This window comes from Apium graveolens, chromosome 8 (genome assembly GCF_009905375.1).
Source record: "Apium graveolens cultivar Ventura chromosome 8, ASM990537v1, whole genome shotgun sequence".
Classification (NCBI taxonomy): Eukaryota; Viridiplantae; Streptophyta; class Magnoliopsida; order Apiales; family Apiaceae; genus Apium; species Apium graveolens.
Genome location: NC_133654.1, coordinates 165,150,504 through 165,177,088, shown reverse-complemented (window position 1 = coordinate 165,177,088; position 26,585 = coordinate 165,150,504).

Genomic DNA, 26,585 nt, shown 5'->3' with positions numbered 1-26,585 from the left:
AATATTTAATTCATAGTTCAGTATGTTTACCTTAAGAAGCTTTACATTAATGGAAAGATGGAGGTCTTTAATAGCGATCCAAAAACGATGAACGGAGATCCTTAGCAGTTGCTCCTCAAGTGTGAAGCACTCCACCGGTATCCACCAAGAAAATGATGTAATGAAGAAGGAGGAGATGGAGAGAATTAGGGTTTTATAAATCTTTTTGGTTGAGGCAAAAATAGGGTCTATAATAGTATATTTATAGGCAAAATTTTCAGCTGAAAATTTTCCCATAAAATATTATTATTATTAACCCTTTATTATTCTCACTAATAATTAAAACACCTTTTAATTATTAATCCTTTTTCTAAACTCTTTAGAAATAATTCTCTCACTTGATTTAATTTCCAAAAATTAAATTCTTAATTAATAATATTAAGAACCTTTTCTTAATTAATTTATAATCAATTAAATCTCATTTAATCAATTATTAAATTTGTTAATTAATTATTTATTTCATAAATAAATAATTATCAGCCATTATTAATTAATTCCTCCACTATTAAATTATTCTCTTTTATGGTGTGACCCTGTAGGTTCAATATTAAGCCGGTAGTAGAAATAAATAATAATAAAACTATTTTATCATTATTTATATAAATTCTCTAATTCATTAAATATGATTAATTGATTAATCATATTTTTCTACATCGTGAGGGATACTTCTCAGCATATCGCGACTATCCGGATAATACGAATTCACTACTTAGAATACCAAGAACCTATTCAGTGAGTAGTTACAAGTCATGAGCGATAGCGAAGCCAAGTCGGAGACTTTATCCAGTTTTATGGCCGGTCTTCCCCTTTTAGTCTATCTATAAGAGGAGATCATATGAAAAATGTAACCGATTCTTTCATTTTTTTAGGCCACTGGCCGTCCGCCGGGAGTTTCGGGTTTAATACCGATATTTTAGCAACAAATCTAATAAATCTAAGTGTAGTGCTTGGGGTATTGGTTTTTTTGGAAAGGGAGTGTGTGCGAGTTGTTTATTTCAAGAATAGGCTGGATCCAACCAGCTGTACTTTTTCGCGTCTGAGGGTATTCGATATAAGAATTGTTTCATCCATGGAGACCATAGGAATTGAATTGATTCTCTCGGGAATGGATCTTAGCACCCTTGATTCTAAATTATAAGGAGCTCTCCCTTGCCTTTGTAGATAGGTACAAGGATTCGATGATATTGGAGGACCAGTTTCATGAAAGAAAAGTGTTTTAAGAGAATAGGTCCCGTTCAAGCGGTCCGCCTTTATTCATCTATACCAGCTGCCATGCACGACCCAGATTTTAGCGCCCCTCTCTAGATAAGAAGTAGTAGAACGCGCCATCACCTACAGCCCTTTCCTCTGCCGGGGACTTCCACGAAATGAAAATGGTATTTCCTATTTCTCTTCTTTCTAACAAAACCGGGCTACCAACATGCCGTCCCAAGCCAAGCCTTGTGGGCTTAAAACACACACCCTGATTTTGGGGGCTTTAAAGAAGCAAAACATTTAGAAAATATGACTTTGCTCCTGCCTCAGACAGCTTTGAGGTTCCCATCGATCGATTACAGAGGTTTCAACCACTGAACTTGCTTATGCTCCCCTTTGATCGAGTGCTATTTCTATAAAAAAGATTTAGTAGGAAAATCTTGAATTGGTTGCTCATCCAGCCCCGCAGATCCGTTGTTTATGCGGCAGTGCAGAACGACAATTACTTAAATGCGTTCGTATCGCCGGCAAAGCCAAGGGGTCAACGGGTCAAGTTTTACTCCAATTACTTAAAATGCGCTTAGATAACATCCTTTTTCGATTGGGTATGGCTCCGACTAATGTAGAGCTGGGCAGCGGCTTTCCTTTTATATAGATCGGAATTCAATGTAGCCTTTAGTCTAGGCGAGGCCTCCGCATCGCGGGGGGGGGGAAGTGGGTTAGTGGGTTTCCCATGGACCTAAATGGGAATGACATGAAAAGTCTTTTTCAAAACCTAGCATTAAGGGTGTTACGACGATATACGAGAGGAATAGAGAAAAACTCGTGATTGGTGTGGAGGGGAAGATCTGTTTATGATATAGTGAAAGAAAGAGTCGTCTCATTTCCTTCTAGTTGACTAAGGCGCCTGAAACAACCTTTTCTTGCTATTAAAGCCCAAGCCAATAGCATTCCCAATTCTGATGATTGGTAGGGCGAACTTCATACTTTACTCATCACGTGCTTTTCATTATTGGTATTATTGTATAGAAAAAGAAGAGTTCATGTCGGGGCGCAGTGAACTGTAATTGTGAAAAGTTTGGAAGATCTGGCCAAAGAAGGTGATAGCCCAATAGATTCGTTCCCATTGGGCGTAAGATTCTTTTTATTCTCTTACGCAATTATACAAAGAGCTCTCATAGTTAAAAAAGACGGATAGATAGCGACTTAAAGTGCCTTGAGTCAGCGCGGGTGACGTCTAGCTTCCAAGCATGGGATATCCAGGAGAGGATGAAAGCCGCGAGGAACCCTATTTAGTTGCTTCAGGAATGGCTGTTTACGCTGCGCTTAGGAACCCCAGCGCGTGATTGTTTATGCCTGGGCATAACTCTCTTTAGTTGCTTCTTTTCGCGCCGATGGAGAGGATGAAGAAAGAAGGAATAAGGGATTCCTGAGATGGTTCGGATGTCTTGCTTTGAATAGAACATTCAATCTTGTGAACTAATCGAGACCAAAATTGGAGAAAGAGATACTAACGGAGAGGAATAACCAATCGATGAAAGAACCACTCCCTTCTCAGGGAACCGTACGTGAGACTTTCGCATCATACGGCTCCATCCTGAGCTTCCGTCGTCGGCCTTGTCATTAGACCACTATCTATGCATGTATTTTCAGCCTGGATTCTCGAATCCTTCGCTTCTTGGGTGGTGGCGAACAATGCTGCTTGCGTTACGGGAGATGCCCGCCCGTAGGGCCCGGCTTGCTTCCCGCCCGAAAGAACCGCTCACTAGCTAGCCGGACTAGCGGAGGCCCTGTCTGGAGGCATACTGAAAATATCAGAAGTGAGAATGCTGACATGAGTAACGAGAAATCCTGTGAAAAACACGATCACCTGCCAGTGGAAGGCTTTCTGCGTTCAGTCAATCTATGCAGAGTGAATCTCGATTGAACTCACACAGGGAGCAGTCTTACCCAACAAGTGACATAGAAGAAGAGTCTCAGTTTGTGGGAAAGAGCCGGTGCCTTTCTTTCTTGCGTATAACACTAAGTAAATAAACTTACTGTAGTTTGTAGCAACTTGGTTATAGCTGACAGAAAGTAGAAAGACGAAAACAAAAGGAAAAAGCTAGACTGCTGCCTTTGCCTCTGTCTCTGTTTGTTCGAAAGTAAGAGTTTCCCCCCCAACTATGTTTCAATCCTTTTTCAAAACAAAACAAAATGGATCTAATTAGAGAAGTTCTCATTCGATGCTGAAAGTTTACTTCGAAAGAAAGGACTATTATGACCTCACTTAGAATTTCGTAGAGAAAGAACACTTTCCTCAATACAAGATAAACACAGGAAAGGATATTCAACCAAAACCGGCTCACCAACCAACCTGGACTTTCCATTCTTATTATTCCTACCGGATAGGATATCAAAACCATAAGGCCTATTTCCAGCCATGCCCCTATGACATAAGCGCTCTTAGGCGGAGCCCGGCTACCGACCCGAGGCGCCGAGTCATAAAGGGGCGTTAAACGTAATTATAGAAGGGCAGGTCGTAGCCCCTGTTCCCTTTCCAGATGAGTGAAAGTGGGTCTGCAGATCTTAACGAGAGGGGGGCTTCCCTCTTTCGAGCTGATTGAGAAAACCCCTTACTTCGTTGTATGCAATGAATTTCATTGTTCAGATCAAGGCGCATATGTCTTAATTCCTTCTACCCTGCAATGTCACGATTAAATACAAGGCATGGAACTTGTTTCAAGCCTATCTTATTTAATCATTTACTTTCCCATTCACTATGCTTAGTTCTATTTAATGTAAATTAGAAACTCCTTTCTAATTTCATTCACTCTGGCCAGAAATTCCTGAACTAGCATAAGTGGATCAGCATTGAACATTCTCTTCCTTCACTGGAAGGGGTAGATCCTTTATTGATCATACACTATCTTCGTGTACAAATTCCTATACCCAGTAGAGCCCTTATAATTGTCCCTGGAGACTAAGAACTAAACCAAAGCATAGTTCAGTGTACACAAGATGACTATGATAACCTCAAGTCTAAGGATACTTGTACAACTATCACTATGTGAACAACTGCTGACACGTGAGTGAACTCCATCAGTTGTTCAGCTGTGTGAGTCATGTTCAGTGAACTTATTATATAATAAGCACCTACATACTAGCTATAGTGTTACCACACAAATGTCTACGAGAACAGACATCCTTCATAATGAAGCATGCATAGTATATACCGATCTTTGCGGATTATTAATTACCAGTTAGTAATCCTATGACCAGGAACTATTTAAGTTTAGAGTTATCATCTTTTAGGTCTCATTATTATTATCAGGGCTAATTAACATGCGTCAGTACTATTTAACCTTAATATAGGCTAATTATGAATAATCTTACGCTATTCGACCCTAATCGAGGCTAGTTAGCATACAAAATCACTAATTAATATAGGCTAATTACGAACAAGACTACGTTAATCGATGATAATCCCAAAATATAAAAAGTTATGTTTTCAGACCAAACTATCATCGACGAACATTTAAAATCGTGTCCAAGGCCGCCTCTGGTCTTCCGGAGCCACCCTCGTGGGTCTGGTCGGCCTGGCCAGGTAAGCCAGAATCTCCCGTGGAGGTCATGACATGTCTCTGGTTTGCCGAAGCATCTCGATAGGTCATGCCCCAACTCTGGTCGGTCAGAGCCTCCAGACTTGCATTCATCGAATACTCATACATAAAAAAAGTAGACAAGGAAATAAAAAAAACATGGATAAATAGTTAATATCCTCATAAAATGGGTTCAACCCCTACATATACAAGCCAATGGTTTCGTCGACCTTATTTCTACTTCTATTAATAAATACTAAGAACATGTCTTGGACGTATTGAACATAATAAACCTTCAGGTTTAAAGTGTGCCAGGAACGAGGCAGTTCATTGTCGTCCAAGGTTTCTAATTTGTAGGATTCTCATCCCAGCGTCTTCTTGACCTTGTAAGGCCCTTCCCAATTGGGGGCTAACTTTCTTCTCTATCCAATTCCTAACGCCTCGATATTTCTCAAGACCAAGTCTCCTTGCTAAAAAAACCTATCTTTTTTTTGCTAAACAAAAGAACCTATCCTTAACCCTTCTGTTGTAATAGAGGGAGGCTCTTCTTTGATGCTCTACATTATGGGCGTTAGCTTCATCCCTGACTTCACCAATCAGTCAAGGGCTAGCCTTATGCCTTTTTCTTAAGTCTTTGGATCGTAAGCTTTATTTTTTGGTGATACATGAGTAATTTCCAAATGTACCACTATTTCTGCTCCATAAGCCAGCATGAATGTGTTACCTTCGACAAATGAAGACTTAACTAGTAGTTTGGAATATATTTAATGCATGATTTCAGTAAAACAACCATTCCTTTCATATTAAGATAACTATATTTACAATCTTAAAGTTTTGACGCCATGTCTTCCTTCAAAAGATTTTCAAGCAATCATTTTTTAACCTCTTCACCAACCCAAGCTCCCAAATATCTAAATGTCAGAGATTCAAATTGGTTTCCCATAATCTCTATTTCATCTAGAGCTTTATCTTCGATATTACTTGTATGATAAACCTGGATTTTATCAAAGTTAATAGAGAGGATCGTAATATGTTGCCCAGTAAAGTAATTGTTTAAGGGGGGTTGGATACAATTACTAAAAAAATCGATGTTTATGAAAGTAAAGTAAGAACAGATGAATCAAATAACGGTTTATATTGATATTTAATAAACTGTTACAAAACTCTCTTAAGAATAATATTCTTAAGAGCTACTAGGTTACACAAATACTCGAGTTGTGCCCTATCACCTTATATTGTGATAACCTATTCTGTATTTATATACTACACAGCTACAAATCAGTCCTTTATCAATTACAAGATATGTTACAGTATAATTCTAATACTTTACATATCTAAATCAACTACGATCCTATAAATCAGCACCTTCTGATTTATCTCATAGTCATGACTTATCATCCAAGTCATTCTTCAACGGATAGCTTTGATCAACGGATAAGTGCTTTAGCTTCAACGGATAATCATTCATATATATATCAACAGATATATCAAAGCTTTCAACGGATAATCATATTACAGAAGTCGATCATATCCTGATTGTGACATAAATCCTGATCTTCGACTTCGCCAATTCTCAACAATCTCCCCCAATTTGTGATTTGCAGAATAAGCATAAATTCCAATAGAATTGTCTAGTGCCAAAAACCAGATAGACAAAATAAGTAGTGTAAAGCTTAATTTGTTTTAGATGTAGATCTTCATATTTCTTGATAGACTCTACAGTATCTCTGAACACAAGCTTTAACTATATCATCAATCTTTTTCCACGGAATATCTTTTAACTTGATATTCAAATTCTTTTCATATTGTGTCAAATAATTGATAGATTGCAGCCCTCAGACTTCTGATTTGTGCTCTTTCTGTCATCATGTCTTCCAATGAAATATAGCAAGTTTTTATTCCATCAAGATTCATAGTTATATGTCTCTGAGTAAGAACATTATGAATGACAGCTTCACCTTTCTTCATGTTGACGTCTTGCCCTCTGAAATTTATGTATTTTGGAACACATGATCTGAAATAATATCGACCATCATCTAGTATCCTTCTTTTGATATTGTCAAGAATCATATTTGACCATAACCTAGAAGTTTCATCTTCAACTCTTAGCAAATAGTGATGTACTTCAATTCTTTTGTAGACATGATCATTAGTTCATCAAGTGAAAGAACTTGAACTTGATCATTTTGCAATAAGAGTAAGATCTTCTGTTTAAATTCAGAACCATCATGTTTATCAAGAATAATCTTCACAGCTTCAAGTCTATCCAGATGATCAACAAGTATTTCCTGATCTGGACTATCAACAAGTGTGAAGTTCAACAACTTTAAGTTGAAATTTTAGCTTCATGATGTCATATTCCAGCTCTTGTGAATGGTTCAAACAACTTTAGCTTCTTAGCTTGTTCTAACCAAGATTTCTTATCTCCCATGGTATTAGAACTAAGTAAACCATCCAACCTTATTCCTCCAAAAGTAAAACTCAATTTATCCTTACAGTTAAGATCAACAACCTTTCTCCATTTAATTTTTTTTTTATCTTTGGAAATACTTGATCTCTCCTTTCTGCTTTTTCTTGCAACATCTTCTTATTTGTACTCCTCCATCTATTCCTTTCAGATCTTTTAAGCATATTCTTGTATTCTTGATCTGCTTTATCAACAACTATTCTGATTTTTCCTTCCTGAGCTCTTTCTTCTCTGTCAGAAATAATTTATTCTTCCTTAAAATTTCCAGCATTAACAGCTTTAACATAAGCGGAGAGAATCTGTAAATCTATTTGAAATAAAACTTCTTCTTCTTTAGACTTCACAGAATCAAGAATCACTATCACTGTTTCAGTGTCAGAAAAATCATCAGAATTTGTATCTTTGAAATCAGGAATTGAACTAGGAGTAACAAAAGCAGCTTTCTTGTTAGATTTATCTGATGTATCTTTAAAGACGTGAGTTGACTGTGTTTTTTTTACTTTGAATTCCAGTTCCATATTGAACTTTCACATAATCAACTTTCATAGCAGAAGATGTTTCTTTTTCTTCTTTATCACCATCATCATCAGAATTGGTATTTCTCCTCAAAACTGATTCAGATTGACATTTTGTCTTCTGTGATACTATCAGAGCTTCCTCACAAGGATTAACTAAATCCTGTCTCTCATCTACCTCTCCTTTTTCCAGGTAAGGATCTTGCCTTTCTTTAATTCTGTTTTTCATTAAATATTTTCCCTCAGTCTCACATGAAAGGCTCGAAAAAGTTTTTCCTACAGAAATAAGAGGTGGCTGAGAAGAGTTGTCTGTGATCATATGATTAGAGGTATTCCTTTGTTAAGGGTTAATCATAGTCAAATCAGCAGATAAAGTAGTGTTTATAGAATTTGTACCTTGTAGAGTATCAACCATTGGTATAGCCTTGAATGGTTGTACCAAGATTGTTTCAAAATTGTCTAGAGAAGTGATCAGTACATCTGTTGAATCAGGAATTGTTCTTATGTCAGAAATGTGCTGCTTGTCAGAATTTGATCCCTTAGTAGAATTTGATACTAAGTCTGCAACAGTACTTTGAATTGTTGGTTCTTGTGTGACTTAAGGTGTAAAAGCTTCTTCAACTCTTTGAACTGAAGGTTCTTGTGTGCTTCCCTCAAAGATAGGATCATGGATAAAAGCATCCAATTCAGCAATGTGCTTTTGATGAGCTTCCATGTCTTGCACCTACACTTTGAGCAGGCAGTTCTTGTGTAGCTGGGGCTTTAAAAGGTGCATCTTCACTTTGAGAAGATGGTTCTTGTGTACTGTACCACTTCTGTGGTGATTAAAGTGTGATCTTCTTGGATCTAGAAATAGATGAAGTCTTGATAGACTTCTGTAGATTAACATCCTTAGCAATTTCAACTTCCTTGGCTATTTTTATTGTATAAATTGTCTGATCAAGAATTATCATATATTTGTCAGGAATTGCTTGAGACATGTCAGGATGTGACAAAGATTTGTCAGGATTTGTAGATTCCTGATCCAGAGCAATATTAGCCAATACTTGAAGACCATCTGGTTTCTTATGAATCTTGTCTGCTAACTTCAATAATCTTCTTTTCTTAGGTTTAGCAGCTACAACCAAAGTTTGATCTTCTCCTGTACTAACACCAGTAACCTCCACTGGTTTAGCAGGCTTCTTAAAATGAATTGGACCATCACTGTCACTTTCATCGTGTGATGATTCATTAACTAGTTTAGTACTAGTTCTAACTTTCCTTTTCTTGCTTTCTACAAGATTCTTCTTGTGTGATACTGATGAAACACTTTTCTTTCTCACTCCACCTTGTTGCTCCAAAGATATAGGTGAGAATGAAACAGCCTTTAGACCTAGTTTTCTTGGAAAAAAATCAGACTTAGCTACTGTCTTTGATTTTACAACTAATTCCTTTTGAGAAGAATTAGAGGTGATTTTGTGTTTCGACTTAAGTGAAAAAAAATGAACACTTGGGTCAGGAACAGGATTGGATGTGCCTTGTCCCATAGTGTCAGGATTTGAAAAACTATATTTGTCAGGTATTTTGTTAGACAAAAATACCCACAATTCTCAAAGAAACACAAGTTGTAATCAAATGAAAATTAAACGATGTATATCTAATACCATTTCTCTTTATCAGAATGCACTTTATGAAATTATCTAATTCTTGCTCAAAGACCTGTTTTCTTGATCTATTCCAATATCATTAATATGAAGATATGTTGCAAACTATTAGTTATGCAAATGTAAAATATGAAATAATTCAAAATTACACGCATTCATACATGCACATATTAAGATAATGGACAGTCATAAATTATGAGCGTAATAATAAACAAGAAGAGAACTTTCATTGATAATATTTAAAATTTATTACAAGACAGACCATAAAAGATTTTCAATCCTAATTTCTAAGAACTAGAACTACTCGTCCTTAGTCTTCTTGTTGTCCTCCTTGTTCTTCATCTCCCGTCGATGAAATATGCAGGATATGGATAATGCAAGAGAAATAATGTTCTCTTGAAACGCCAAAAGTTCAAGTCGACGCTCCTCTGCCTCTTCAGCTCATCGAACATCTTCAAAATGAACGCCAGATTAAACAGATGCAACTCAAGCTGGTCGTCTCAGCACAATTAATCAAAGATCATTTTTGGAAGTTCAACATGATGAAAAGTTTGACCATTAATTAGGACTCTCAGTCCGAAAGGGTCAAAGTAAAGTTTTCCTTCTATAGGATTAAGAGCAGGCAAGTATACGCCATACTCTCGTGTGGAGAAGTGAGCCATTGAGAGAAATTTTTAAGATTTTAGAGATGAAACTTTGATGTTGTGAGAGAGAGATAGACGATTGAAAAGTGAATGAAGTTTATATGAAGTAGGAGACGTGATTTTATAACCAAAACCTACTGGGAATCTAAAGAGACATTTTGATTAATATTAGTCTCAAAGTATCGTAGAAGGGGTGGTTGAATATGATACCTACAATATTTTTGATTCATTTACAAGTTCTTAGATAAAATTTCGGAATCAAATAAGACACAAAACAATTCGACCATGATATTGTTTTATTAATATAATCCTTGAGGTTGCTACAATCTAATCAATAAATTGATTAGCTATAATAAATTCAGCAGCATAATAATATGTTTACAAGCTTAATAAATGAGGGGATTTAATGGAGCTCTCATAAACTGAATTGTGTTGCTGAAGAAGATGACTGATTATTAATTACATTCATTCAGCTTCTGTTATAAACTTTCAAATTCAGTGGACAGGTGGCATGTTTGTGTCCACACATTTCATTTAAATTTGTTGTAATTGATTCACTGTAAATCACAAAGTGCTCTTATGGCGACCTGTACATTTTGTCTTCTCTATGGCGACTGACTGAGGCTTTATGGAGACCAGGTAAGGCTCTGTGGCGACCAGGTGTACTTATGAATTCCTATGGCGACCAGGTGAATCCCTGTGAAATTTGAAGTCCTATGGCGACTAGCCAAATCCCTATGGAGACCAGGTGAATCTCTGTGAACTTCTTCTATCGCGACTAGGTCCTATGGCGACTACTGATGCCTTAGAGATTTCTCTATGGCGACCAGTTCTGTGGCGACCATAGAGTGTCCTGTAGTAGTACACACTTCTATGGCGACTTGAGAGAAGAGTATTATGCCTTAGAGTGTTCTTGCTTCTGTTTATCAATTCTTCATTATATCAACATTTTCTTCTATAATTGAATTAAAATTCCTTCTTGAATACTGATATTTGCTGCACTGGTCTGGTTCACAAATAACTAGCATTGAGAGAATCCTAATTCAATCTGTCTTGTGTTTCTGAGCTGATACAGATTGGTGTTTATCCATTACTTCTTTCACTGAACCCTTGATTTGTAACACTTGAAACAATTCAAATAACTGATGCTTAAAGTCCCTTGATATCTTATTCTTCATGGTTGCTTGAACATGACAATGAACTTCTTCCCATGATCTGTTAGAGGACTTAAAGAGTCAATTTCATCATTTGGTTCTTTGTGTTTATCTTGTCTTCATCTGTAGGGTTCCTGTGCTTCACAGTTTAATATTGTTTATCTGTTTCTATTTTCATGTTGAGTTATAAATCCTCGATTACATTTTACATTATATTATGCTTTACAATCTCCCCTATTTGATTGTTAGAGTTCGACAAGCATATCCCTAAGGATAACTCAACTGATGATACGAAAAAGTACAATCTCAAAACAGATAAAGATATTAAATACATTCTGGATTACATATTCAATTCCAAATTTCTTAAGTTACAAATTACAAAGAAGTGTTCCTCTAGCCTGAACATATATTATATGTCTTCTTTTTCTTTGTTCTCTTCTCCTTCCTTCTCTTTCTTGAGTCTGATCAGATTTTCTCTTAGTGACTTTCTTCTTAGGATCTGAAGGTTTTGGAGGAGACTCTTTCAGCTCATTCAATCTAGCTTGCACATAATCACGAGCTTCTATCTCAAGTGCATTGACTGGAGGTGAATTATTCAGCTCATGAAGCATTATCTCAAGATATTTGACTTTGGTGCATTTGGGAACAAGATCAAATAATAGTGATGATTTTATGGACATTACGAACACTGTTATCCTTTTAAGATGTCCTCGTACTCTCTTGGTGTCATTAATTGACTCTTCTTCCAGTACCTCATCAAGTATCCAAATGATTGGGATCAATGCAATTTTATCCTCCTTACATGTGGAGAGCTTGACGTCCATTAAGGCTTGATAAATTGATTCTGATGCGCTTGTTCTAAAATCATTGATCTTAATCTTCGCTTGATTAATCTGAAAGACTAGTCCCCCTTCACTATTAGTGCTGATGATAGGTTCACTATCTTTAAGAAGATTCATTTCTGGTTCTCCATTAATTAACACTATCTCATGATAAGCTCTTCCAACTTTCTTTATGTCCTTCTCTATATCCCTGATCATTTTGTCATTGAGTCTGTAAGCATATAGAACTTCAGTAGCTTTAAGGTCCGCTTCTGATCTTTTAACTCCTGGTGCCTCCAGTTTTACTTTTTTGCTCCTGAGTTGACTTTCAAGAAAAGTGAGTTGTAGATATCGAATGGATCTCAGATGTTGGTCAGACATAGTGATATTTTGCATCCTGCCATCCGCAATTAATTTGATCACAAATGGATACAAAAAGGCTTGAGGGGATACTCTCATCATCATTTTCCAAAGTTTGTCTCTGAAATATTTATTCTCATTCGATTTCAACCATGGGATTTTTGAGGCTAGGACGAACACTTCAACAATGTTCAACTTCTTCAACAAACTGGTAGACACCTTCATCTGTAGACCATCTCTGTGATTGATAGTGATCTTCCATCCATTCTTCAGAATGTTCACAGTAGTTCCAGTGATTATTTTGTTGAACTGGTCATAGAACTCATGGAAGTTTTCATACTCCTTTCTGTAATGTTCCAAAGTTCTCAGCAGATTAGAGTTACCAGGGTCTGAATAGTTGTAACGACCGAGAATATTATGCTTGTATTATATTATAATAAAGATATTTGTGTGTATTATTATGTAATTAAATGTGTTAAGTCATAAAACCCTAATTTCTATGTGCTACGTGTTGTCTGTTTTGATCAGAATGTGATTCGGATATTTATTGAGTGTTTTATCGTAATTTATATATTTTATATCAAAACATGTACAACTCAAACAGTATTTTAAAAGCCCGTATTTCAAATAAAATTATTGGCCCTATTTTGCCAAGAACGGCCTATACCATATCGCTATTCTGAACCCCTAGACGTTTTACAAATTTACCTCGTTCGCGAAAAATGACTTTTCTGGACCCCTTCGAGAGTCAAAAACCCCACAAAAATCATATTTTTATTTTTATATGATCATGAAATTATCAAACATCATTTTTCTTTGCATTTTTGTAATATTCATAATTTTTGGGAATTTTTGATATTTATTTTGTATTTATTGGATATTTAAAAATTCATAATTAATACCCAAAAAATTATAAAAATTGGGGCCAAATATTTTTATTAGATGTGTAATTAGACCCTTAATTTTATTTAGGGGTATTATTTTCAATAATATAAATAGCTGGGTTATTATTAATTTTTAGTTAATTAATTATTAAAAATCAGAAAATTTAAGAAATTGTGTGTGGGTGAAGAACAACTGCGGAATTAATCTCTAAATTTGAAGGTGATTCTGTTAGCGAAATCTTTCATGTGAGTAATCAAAACAATGCTCTTGATCTCAACTTTCTATTCATATCATCAATTTGATGTGTTGTTGAGTTGATTTTCAATTTGTATTATAGGGTTCATGAACTGAAATTAGGCATTTTGATTCTTGGGGTTATTGTTTGAAATTGATGCTTGTAATAGTTTCCTGTATTGGTTTACAGTTGATTTGTGCTATTTATTTGATCAAACGATTGCTCTAAGTGTTAGTTCTTATTATAGGGTTTATACATATTTTAATTAGTTCGTTTTTGATTTTATATGAATCTGAGGTTACTTTGCTGATAGGGGTTAGATTATACAAGTTATGAGCTTTATTTTGACATATTATTCACAATTTTTCATGTACGAATTTGTTAGTTTGGATTTTGGAAGGATATTTATTTGATTTGATCGGAAAATGAATTATAGGGATTATTAGATTTAGATATTGGTATAGTTGAATTCCTGATGAAATTCTGAATGAAATTGGTACTGGAATCGATCCAAACGGTTCGTGGATCATCTGTAAAAGCCTCGCCAGAGTTGTGATTGAAGCTCGCCGGCGTTCGTGGTGGTTCTAGCCAGAGAAGGCGATCTAGGCGACGGGGATGAAGGAAGACGGTGGAGTTGCGTTCCTGGAAGGTAGGAGAATAAAAACCTCCAGTTAATCTTGTCGTTGCATCGCCGTGTTGGCCGTATTTCTTCGCCGGAAAACCCACCGACGTCGTTGCCGGTGGGGCTATTCTTCCCGACCCGACCGGGTTGTGGACGACCCGTTAACCCGGTTTTCAACCCGAAGAGTTACCCAATTTTGATCTTTCGAAACCCAAATCCAATTCCTGAATTATGTTTCTGGAATTTTAATTAATTATTTTATTTTATAAAATTCAAAAATCAGTTTTATAAATTCTAAATATCAATTAAAAATTAGTTATAAATTCTCAAAAATATTTTTAATAATTTTTAAATTATTTTATTAATTTAGAAATTCAAAAATCATTATTTATTTAATTATTTAATTATTTATTTAATAATTTATATATTTACTTATTATGTAATAATTAAGTAATTAATTAATAAATAAGGTTAAAAATAATTGAATAATACGATTAATAAGTCGACAATTAGTCGAATAATACGAGTAACTCGTATCTATACGAGTAGTTGATCGATAAGTTGAATTATTATTCAAGCGATGGTTTATTTATTCGAAGAGTGTCGTGATAATTATTCGTATCGATTATTTATTTGTAAATAGTCGATCTAATCGTATAATTGATAATAATTTGTGAATAATTGTAATTAATCCTAATAATTAAGGATTTTTAAAATGCAATAAATATTAAATAATTATTTAAAAATATATTTAAGGTTTATTTAATTATAATTAATTAATTATAATTGATTTATAATTAATTAAATCTTGTTTATTGCGTAGTAATTAAATCGTTAGTCCGATTTAAGTGAAACGAAGACCCTTAAACTCAGAAAAATGAAACGATTCCATTAAAAATAATTATAAATCATAATTTCTTTTGAAAGCGAGTCGTCTTGTGGTAGTTAATTGTTTGTAGGCACTATTAGGGGTATAATCGAGCCTAATAAATCCCGAAACATTATAAATCGAACCAGATAGTGTTTGTTAGTGCAAGTATAAGTCTAGTATCGATTTTAAAAATAATTACGAGTCTAAAATCAATTATGTGCCTTATGTGCTATGTGTCTTACTTGATTATGTGAACCTTATGTGCTATATAAATATATATATATACATATATATATATATATTTATATATGCGAGTCTGATAAGATCGTATGGGTAGACGATTAGGACTACGTGGTATCAATTCGAGATACGCGTATGAAGTAAGTTATCTAAATGAATGTCTTTCCATGATAGATTCAGTATCAGCAAGGCGAATCAAGCAGAAGACCGAAGGCAGTGAGGCATACGAGGTTAAGTGCACACCAGGCAAGTTTTTCCCCTTTTCTAAATTCAGAATAGTGAAATATACCCCACTTTTCCATATCAATTATACCTTGATAATTCTTGTTCATATACACTGATACACAATTATTGATTCTTGTTTCTATTTCATTTCGATTCTTGATTTCTCCCAATTTATTGAATCCCCTATTCATATTCCAATACTTTTACCCTTGTTACATATACTCTGATATATCCTGATGTGGGGATACATCATAAACATACCGATTGTTCCGGATGTTAAGCTATGGACTGGATGGTTACGATACGGGTCGGGTATTAACCGGACCCTTGATTATTAGGCCATAGTTGCCTGGGTACCCCTTAAGTTGGTTGGGTCTATGCAGTTCGGTATAGATCCGCTGTGTATCTTGACTGATCAGCAGGTTATAGTGCATATGTTGGTTCTTGTTTCCAGTCTTGTTCATTTGGCACTCGCCAGTAATGACAAATTATTATTCTATACAGATACAGCTGGTTGTCCAAACCAGCAGATTACCAGTTTATTTATTCTTCTCTCTTTACACTATATATATATTGTTGCAGGCTTGTTGAGCAATTTTGGCTCACCCCCTTTTATTGTATTCATATTGTTTTTCAGTTAAGGTAGAGAATGAAACCCATCAGAACCCGAGTAGTCAAGAAGCGAGTCAAGCAGCGGGACCCTCTTATACCAAGCGTGTTTGTCCCTATCCCAGAAGAGAGCTTTGAGTTACCAGATCAGGTGTAACAGGATAAGTAGTAGTGATGGTTTGAATAAAAATTATTCAGTGTGAAATGTAAATAGAATAAAATTTTGTAACAAAGAGAGTTTTTGAGTTAGATTATTTAAAACTGGATTGTTATAAAGTTGGTTTGTCGTTCTTGTTTTCAATCCTTAACCTTGAAAAGATCCTGAGTAGAAGTAGTTCGGGGTAATTATTTTATTTATATTATATTTGTACAGGTTTAGTGAGTAGTTAGTGTTAATAATGCCCCAAATCTATACCCCAGATTTGGAGGGTGTTATAGTTGTCATCAGAGCTTAGTTTTGGCCCTTGAAAACAAGAACATTAGAGTTAAGATAAGATAGAAAGATCATATAAGATAGAATTAAGAATGTTAGGGTTGTTTGCTTAGGTGATTAGGAGTTGTGAGTCTTAGGAATGTGATTTGATTGTTTTTCTTGTGTTATGGTTATTATGTTAGATGGCTTCTTCGGCGTTATCATCCGAGCGTACTGCATCAGACCCGGTATTGCCCTCAGCATCAGTTCAGGAGTTTCCTCCATTTCCACCACCTCCACCTCTGCCATAGGGACCAGTGCCGGATCTGTTACCCACACCCGAGGTACCAGATTTTGTTAATTACTTTCCTTATTTTGAGCCCGAGATATCGGAGCTTCCTCCATTAGAGTTTCCCGCATTTGATATTCCTGACATGGATGATTTACCTCAGTAGGAGGATTTGGATCCCCAGGGTCCATCGGAGCAGCCTCAGTTGCCACAGTTTGAGCCAGAGCCACCGATGTATGTACCTCAAGAGCAGCCTGTCTTATTTCCAGCACCGTTGGCTATCTATGCCCCTGTTCCTGAGATGTATCAGTTCCCGTAGTAGGAGTTTATGGATGAGATTGTGGATCAGCCAATACCCTTGCCTTCTGGAGGTTCCCGCATGGATCTTCACGAGCCCCATATGGTGTCTTACCAGAGGTTTCAGAGTGAGAGGGAGGATAGAGTGAGATGGCAGGATCAGTGTAGAGAGATCCTTGGATTATTTGAGACCCAGGAGGATGGACCAGTCCGTGAACTTTAGCCAGACTATATACTGAGAGAGAGACTTCGTCAGATCTACTGGGCCGGTTCTCAGGAGATTATTTAGTTGAGACAACAGGACATGCGCACCGAGGCAGTGTATCGCAGGGCGATGAGAATTACCGAGGCCGTGTTAGAGGTATTACAGCAGGAGTTGAGTCGTGTGCCACCCGAATTTTGATTGTGATTGATAGTAGACGTTATACCCTGTGTATCATATGTAGATAAATGCAGCCTAGTATAGTATGACTAGTTTGTATGCGCGTAGCAGCTAGTTTTGACTAATAGTAGCAGCAGGATGACTGATATGCTGTAGACTTTTTATATCAAGCATTGACACCTGCAGCTGGTGTCCTACATATATATATATATAAAAAATAAACCTTTTCACATTTTCTTTTATTTTTCAATCTTTTAGGCATTTACATTTATATTACTATTTTACCGTTGCATATTTTAAAAATGTTGTTTTATTTACAATCATGTTGTACCATTTATTTTTCCAAAATTTTCGATTATTCCAAAATGATTTATTTAAACATCACACTGTTTTTAATTACTTATTTTAGATATTCTGTAAATTGTTTTTCTTTCACATATTTACTGTTTAAATTTGTTTTAATACCATACAAGTTGTTTCTTTATCCATATCACCTGTTTAATAAACTGTTATTTAAAGAGCCAATTGTTTTATTATCAGAATTATGTCACCTAAAAAAAACAAGACCTGACTCGTCTAATGGAAATACTGAGGATCAAAACCATAATAATCCCATGGACCAAATGTTCCACCTCATGTAACAATAGATGATGATGATGCAGTAACAAATGCAGCAGCAACAGCAGCAATTTCAATAACACATGTTACAGCAAGCCAGTCATCCAGAGCAACAAGCACCAACAGCAACACCTGTAGTTACTTTCAAGCAATTTCAGTCGGTAAAGCCTCCGAAATTCGAAGGTTTCGCAGATGCTACAAAAGCGAGAGCTTGGTTAAAGTAGATAGAAAAGGCTTTTGTGTTAGTTAAAGTTGAGAAATATCAGAATATGGATTTTGCTAGTTACTTTCTTAAGGGTGAAGCCAATTACTGGTGAGAATCGAAGAAAGCTTTGGAGGGCGAAGGTGTGGTAACTTGGGATAGATTCACTGATCTTTTTCTAGAAAAATATTTTCCTCGCTACATGAAGAATCAGATGGAGATTAAGTTCTTGGAGTTGAAGCAGGGTAATTTGTCCGTTACAGATTATGAATCCAAGTTCACTGAGTTGGCCAGATTTGTTCCCGAGCAGGTGGATACTGATGAAAAGCGAGCCAAGAAGTTTCAGCAGGGATTGAAGCCTTGGATCTGTAGCAGGGTAGCAATGTTCGAGCTGACAACTTACACAGCCATTGTTCAGAAGGCCATGATCATCGAAGGTGAGAGTGAAGCGTCTCAGAAAGAGAAAGGACCAGGAAGTTTCCAGAACCGTACAAACAGAAGGCCGAGATTCCAAGCTCGGGGAAATGTGAACTTCAGGAGGACAGAGCAGGGCAACCAGAGGACGGGTAACCGACTTCCAGCCCCAAATCAGCAGAGACTTATCCGACCGCCTGTACCTGATTGCAAAACATGTGGTAAGAAGCATAATGGGATTTGCAACAAGCCAAACATCATGTGCTTCAAGTGTAAACAGAAGGGACACTACTCTGGAGAATGTCCGAATGAAAAGACAGAAGTCACTTATTTCCAATGCGGAAGGAAAGGACACATTGCCAAGGACTGTAGAGGAGCAACAATGGCCGCCAACATTCTAAGGGTTTTAGCACTACCTCCGCCACCACTACCACCACAGAATCAGCCCAAGGTAAGGACTTTCAACATGTCAATGAAAGAAGCTGTACAGAGTCCGAATGTGGTTACAGGTACACTTCCAGTAAATTTTGTAAATGCTCAAGTATTGATTGATTCAGGAGCTAAGAGATCTTTTATTTCTGAGAACTTTATTTCTAAGATAGAGTGTGAGGTTCAGTGGTTAGATGAAGTGCTAGTGATAAAGTTAGCAAATGATGATTAGGTTGAGGTAGATCAAGTATGTCCAGGTTGTGAGATTGAGATAGGGGGACATCATTTATCAGTTGACTTGATACCTTTCAAGTTAGGAGAATTTGATGTTATTTTAGAAACGGATTGGTTAACTAGTAATAATGCTCAGATTGATTGTGCAAATAAGAAGGTGAAATTATAAACCGAAGAAAGTGCAACGGTAACGTTCAAAGGTGAAAAACAGAAGCAGAGATTCTTATCAATAATGTAAATGAAGCGATTGTTACGTTAAGGATGTCAAGCTTATTTAGCCTACGTGTTGGATACGGAAAAAGAAAGCCCAAAGATTGAAGATATTCTTGTAGTTTGTGAGTTTCCCGATGTCTTTCCAGATTAACTTCCAGGATTACCTCCGGATCGAGAAATCGAATTCACTATTAATTTGGCACCAGGGATTGAACCAATTTCAAAAGCTCTGTATCGAATGAAGCCTGCTGAAATGAAAGAATTGGCAAAGCAATTGCAGGATCTTCCTGATAAAAGAATCATAAGGCCTATTGTGTCCCTATGGGGCGCACCAGTGTTGTTCGTGAAAAAGAAGGTCGGTAACATGCGACTATGTATCGATTATCGTGAGCTGAATAAGTTGACTAATAAGAATAAATATCTTTTGCCTCGAATCGATGACTTGTTTGATCAATTAAAAGGAGCGGCCTGGTTTTCGAAAATTGATTTGCGATTAGGCTATTATGAATTGAAGATCAAGGCAGAAGATATCCCAAAGACTGCATTCCGAACGAGATATGGACACTACGAATTTCTTGTGATGGCATTTGTACTGACTAATACACCTACAGCATTCATGGATTTGATAAATCGAGTATTCAAGAAGTACTTGGATAAGTTTATCATTGTATTTATTGATGACATCTTGATCTATTCGAAGACGGAAGAAGAACATACAGCGCACTTGAGGACGACATTGGAAACATTACGGAATGAACAGCTTTATGCGAAATTTTCCAAATGTAAATTTTGGTTGAAGAAAGTGCAATTTCTAGGGCACATCATTAGTGTTGAAGGAATTCAAGTCGATTCAGCGAAGATTGAAGCTATTTTAAACTGGGAGAGACCGAAGACTCCGACGGAAGTCAGAAGTTTCTTGGGATTAGCAGGTTATTACAGAAGATTTGTTAAAGATTTTGCAAAGATAGCCACGCCATTGACGAAGTTGACCCGGAAGAATGAAAAATTTGAATGGAACGAGAAATATGAAGAAAGTTTCCAAGAATTGAAGAATCGGTTGGTGACCGCGCCTGTACTTGTTTTACCTGATGATCAAGGAGACTTTGTCATTTATAGCGATGCTTCTTATCGAGGAATTGGATGTATTTTGATACAACATGGCAACGTAATCGCATACGCTTCTAGACAGCTAAAGCCTCATGAGCAGAAATATCTAACGCATGATCTGGAACTAGCAGCAATTGTATTCACACTGAAACTCTGGAGACACTATCTGTATGGTGAAAGATGTGAGATTTACATGGATCATAAAAGTCTGAAGTATATTTTCATGCAAAAAGAACTCAACATGCGACAGCGACGTTGGCTAGAACTAATCAAAGACTATGACGTGTCAATCAATTATCATCCAGGCAAAGCTAATGTTGTAGCAGATGCATTGAGTCGAAAGGAAAGATTGAACTTGTTAACATCTTCAGAAGACTTGATCAAAGAATTTGATAAATTGGAAATTGAAGCTCGTATACCAAAAGACTCCACTGAAATGATTTATACAATGACTTTCCAGCCAGAATTATTAGAGAAGATAAGAAGATGTCAAGAAGAAGTAATGAATCACGAAATCGACAATTTTTCAGGAGAAGAGATTACAAGCCAGAAAGATGCCAAAGAAATTTTTTGAGTTATTTCGAGGATCTGGATACCTAACGTACCGGAATTGAAAGCGGAAATTTTACAAGACGCTCATAGCTCAAGATATTCAATTCATCCCGGAAGCACCAAAATGTACAGAGATCTGAAAGAAAACTTTTGGTGGCCATATATGAAGAAAGAGATAGCGGAATAGGTCAGTAAATGTTATACGTACCAAAGAGTCAAAGCTGAACATCAACGCCCTAGCGGGTTACTACAACCATTAGATATTCCAGAATGGAAATGGGATCACTTAGCTATGGATTTCGTAGTGGGACTTCCAAGGACTAAGGCAAATAATGATGCAATTTGGGTTATTATCGACAGATTAACGAAGTCAGCACATTTCCTTCCAATCAACAAAAGATTTTCGCTTGACAAGTTAGTGCCACCTATATCTCAAGGAAATAGTGATGCGTCATGGAGTACCTGTGTCCATTGTATCGGATCGAGATCCCCATTTTAATTCAAGATTTTGGAGACAATTCCAGGAATGTCTAGGGACCAAGTTAAACATGAGTACCGCTTATCATCCACAGACGGACGGGAAAAGTTAACGGACTATTCAGACCATTGAAGATATGCTACGTGTATGTGAGATAGATTTTGAAGGCAATTGGGACGAGCACTTACCGCTAGTGGAATTCTCTTACAACAATAGCTATCATGCGAGTATCAGAATGCCACCTTATGAAGCTTTATATGGAAGAAAATGCAGATCAGCTACATGTTGGGATGAAGTTGGAAAGCCCAAGATTCTAGGTCCAGAAATAATTCAGCAGACCAAGGAAAAAGTAGAACTTATTCACAAACGACTCGAAGCAGCACATAATCGACAGCGTAAATATACAGATCCAGCCAAAAAGGATGTTGACTATCAAGAAGGAGAGCATGTGTAATAACCCCAAAATTTTGGACTTTTTGTAACCCTTATGAATAGTGATTTTGCTGATGATGCTGAATAAGAAAACTTTTCATGCCACACTTTGTAGAGGTTCTTTTATTGTTATTCTGAGATCTTATTAGTACTCTATATGGTATATAAGTGTATATAAAGATCGTCAGAATCCAAATTCGAAGACTTTGATTTTTCCCGAAAATCCACCAGATACCGAAAGAATTGAGTATAAGGTAACAGGATAAAAAGGATTTAAATTCAAGGATTATAAGAGAGGATCAAAAAAGGAATATAATGTATTGAGAAAGGTTAAGGAAACCCAAGTAATAAGATCCCGGGTATGATCCCTCAAACGATAAATGAGAACGAAAGTTAAGCGAATCGTATAACAGATCAGCGATCATTAGCCAAATAATTAGGAGTTAATCAAAGAGGTTAGTGATGATGATGTCATCACACCAACAAGAAGAGGACAAGTGTGGGAAGATGACATAGGAGGATGACATAAGCATGACCAAAAGGGAAGGAATTGTTGGTTGATTATAAACCATACAAATTTTACCATGGTTAAAAGGTTAATTAATCAAAACAAAAACAAAAAAACCAAGAAAAACAAATCAAAAACACAAAACACAAAGTTCACTTCACCTTTCCAACAAGAAGCTCTCGGCTTCAACTCTTTTTCAAAGAAGAAAAAATTCAAATTCAAATTCCAAGTCTTGTTAATTAGTGAGGTAATTATCTAAGGTTCCTTGTACATAGATATAGATATCCTATGAATCTAAGCTTCATATTCCTTCACAATCTCTTTCAATAATTCATGGAAGGAGAGAGTGAATAGTGTTTTTCAAGAACTTGAAATTTTGACCTTGTGTTTTTGTTTAGATAAAGCTTTAGTAAGGATTTTCCAAGGTTGTTTCAAGCTCATTAGTTACTCCTACTCTCAAGGAAGGTATAATCTCTTAACCTAGCATTATTATTGAATGTTAAGAGCTTGTTATGAGTAGTATAGTTCATGAGAGGCATGATTATTGTGTATTTAGAGATTGGTTGGTTTTGTGATGTTTTTGGAGTTGTAAATCTTGATTATTAGTTAATGAACTTAAGTAAGCTCTTAGTTCATGATTGAGAAGTAGTATAAATTGGAAATCTTGAGATGTTGGGGCTGTTGTAGTAGTGTATGGATGGAGTTTGGTTGTAATAATGATTTTGGGTTGATTGTGGATTGATTTGGAGTAGTATAAAATTTGGTAATCGCGTAAACATAGTTGTCGTAATGCCCGATTTACTTTAGACTATTTTTGTCCTTACCATCAGGACCCGTAAAATCACTGTTAGGTTTTGACCATTGCCATGATTAGATATTTCATGTTACGAGCTTCGTTTTGGTATGTGGTTCGCTTGAATCCGATGTACGATTTAGGAGAAACGACCGTTTTAAGTAACGACGTTTCGCGACCGAACCATTACCCCTCGCCTTACTTTGAAACCTTGGTTAAGGCCCTTAAATGACTAATTGGAGTATAAAACATTTATGTAAAGTGGACTAGGCAGTTGGTAGGGTACTCGTGAAAGAATCGCCTTAAAACTCTTAATGGTTAATTTATTAAAAATGGTGGAGCCGAGGGTACTCGAGCGACTTAAGTGAATCGTTAAGCGCAAAAGCGAACGTTAAGGTCTAATTGGTTAAAGTATAGATTCTTAAGCGACTTTGGTTTAATTCCAACTTATATGTTGTTTATAGGTTACCAGACTCGTCCCAAGCCTTTTATCACCCCAGTCGCTCAGGCAAGTTTTCTACCCGTTATACTGTTGTTGTGATGTAAATATATGTATATGCATTATCTTGTGATAGATGCATGATGGTTAATTAGAAAATCTTGCGATATATTGGAGCATGCTGATATGATTTATATGCATGTCTGTTTTTTAATCTTGATATCTATCTCTTGATTCCAATGCTTATAATTGCATAATACTTATGCTAGAGATAAGCAGTAGTTGCGTATACCCTTAGTATAGGGGACCCAAAGGCGAACATTTTCTAAAACCGGGAGTCGATGTTCCCGAGTATATTATATATATATTTATATATATATATAAATATAGCTTTCAAAACTATTAATCGAATAAGGTTTATTCGATAACTTTATTTTTATTAATGAATATTACTTTGAATATTCATTCAAGGACTTATGACTCGGTTTATTTTATTTAATGAATATTATCTTGAATATTCATTCAAGGACTTATGACTCCGTTTATTCTATTTAATGAATATTATTTTGAATATTCATTAGAGGACTTATGACTCCGCTTATTTACTAAATAACATTCTTTATTTTATTAAAGAATAATGTTTCGATAATCAAACTTATTTTCGATTATTCAAATAAAGATCGTACTTTCGTATAAGTATATCTTTGGTTATTTATTATTCATTTCAAGTATGAGTTTTAAAACTTCTACTTCAATTATTTATATAGAGATTATCATTATGGGAATATTATTTAAATAATAATATTTAGATATTTTCTAATATATCGGGACTGATTTATTTCATTAAATCAGCATTACTCCAAACATTCTTCAAAATGCTTTCGAGTCTTCGAAATGATTTTTAAAAGTTAGAGCGGATCCCAAAACTCATTTTTATATTTAAGATCTTCCTTTCGAAGGGGATTTAAATACTCGCTCAAAACCTGAGGGATCCGGCTCGGTGGTGTATTTTATATTCGCAACAAGGTTGCTGTTTTGAGAAAACATCTTGATTACTTGCCCAACATTCGGGAAGCAAGTCCATCTATTTGAGTCGGCATAAGCAACATGGGCTCAGTGGGCGTCCATGAAAGTGTAAGTGGCTCAGTGAGAGTCCATCAAATGCGTAAGTGGCTGAGTGGCAGTCCAGCATAAGGTCCTATTGCGGCCAGGGTGATGACCAGTGGGGAATTCTTCCATCTACTAGTAGAAAAGGTTACTTATTGGTATCTTTGCCTGATCAGCAAGATAACGGGTTTATGCCAAAATTCTTTTCTTTCCAAAATTCATTGGATATTACAAACTCTGTTCATACTTTACATAACAGAGGTTTCCAGGAAATGTATAAGAGATATATATGTGGATATATATATCGGGACTAAATAAAGTATCTCCTAACTTCACTTCATTCAATAATATTTCAAAGATTAAATCTATTCAAGTCTTAACTTGTGGTCTCATCTATGGGATGAACTTTTGAAACCTATTATACTTTGAACAGTGGTAGTTCAAGTAGTTTTCCAAAATGGTATAAGTATAGTGAAGTAATTGGTAACTTCATCTTCCTTTAAGCTTATATCCAGTAAGTAATTACCTTACACTTGATAAAGGGTTCTAGTAAGTTATCCATTTAGATACTTGCATTATTGTTTACACTATATATTATCTAGCGAGCTGTAATGCTCACTCTTGCTTCATTTCTTCATCACACAACAACAGTTAGGAAAGATGGCCAGACTCAAGCAGACCCAGCGCAAGCGCGTGGGAAGCGCCCCGCGTCTTCCCGTTGATATCGTAGCTGCTATAGCTGCAGAGGTAGATTTATTTGTAAATCATGCATTCTACTTTTGGGAATCAATTATGTATAATTATAACTTGGGGCAGATAATGACAATTAACTGTAAACTTATCAAGTAATAATTTTGGGTTGTAATAACTTTTAAATTATGGATTCAAGGACTTGTACTTATTTCAATTTCATCTCTGAGACTATAACGTGTTGTGGTGTGTGTTAGTGTGGGGTCACAGCATGAGGTTATTTGTAACACCCCCAAATCCGGGGTCGGGGATTCGGGTTGTCACAAGTTCCATTTCCTTTATCAATACTTAATCTTAACAGTCAACCAACTACTGCGTACTGTTTACCCACAATATACACACACACCACAAGTTATAGTCTCAGAGATGAATACCAAAAATAACACAAGTCATTTTATTCCATAATTATAAACCGATACACCTTAAAAGGGTTTATGAATAAATTTACATTTCTTTTCCATTTTTACAATTCATATAGATACAGAAGTCTGGTACATCAGAAGTCGAAAGCCTAGCCTATTGGTAATTTCTACCTCAGCTACAGCGGCATCAACGCTTCCAGAAAACTGCGGAACGTTTCCTAACCGCTTGCGAATTGGAAGCTTGGTCATGTTCATCTTTTCTATCTGTTGTTGTGTGATGAAAGAAGAAAGCAAGGGTGAGCAACAAGCCCACCGAAATAATATGTATAATAATTAACAATATATGAGCATTCTCATAGTACTCATGAAAGTCTTGGTCAAGAAGAAATGAACCAAGTTAATATCTGAACGCGACCAAGTCGCAAAATATTCAGTATATATATATATATATATACTTTTCAC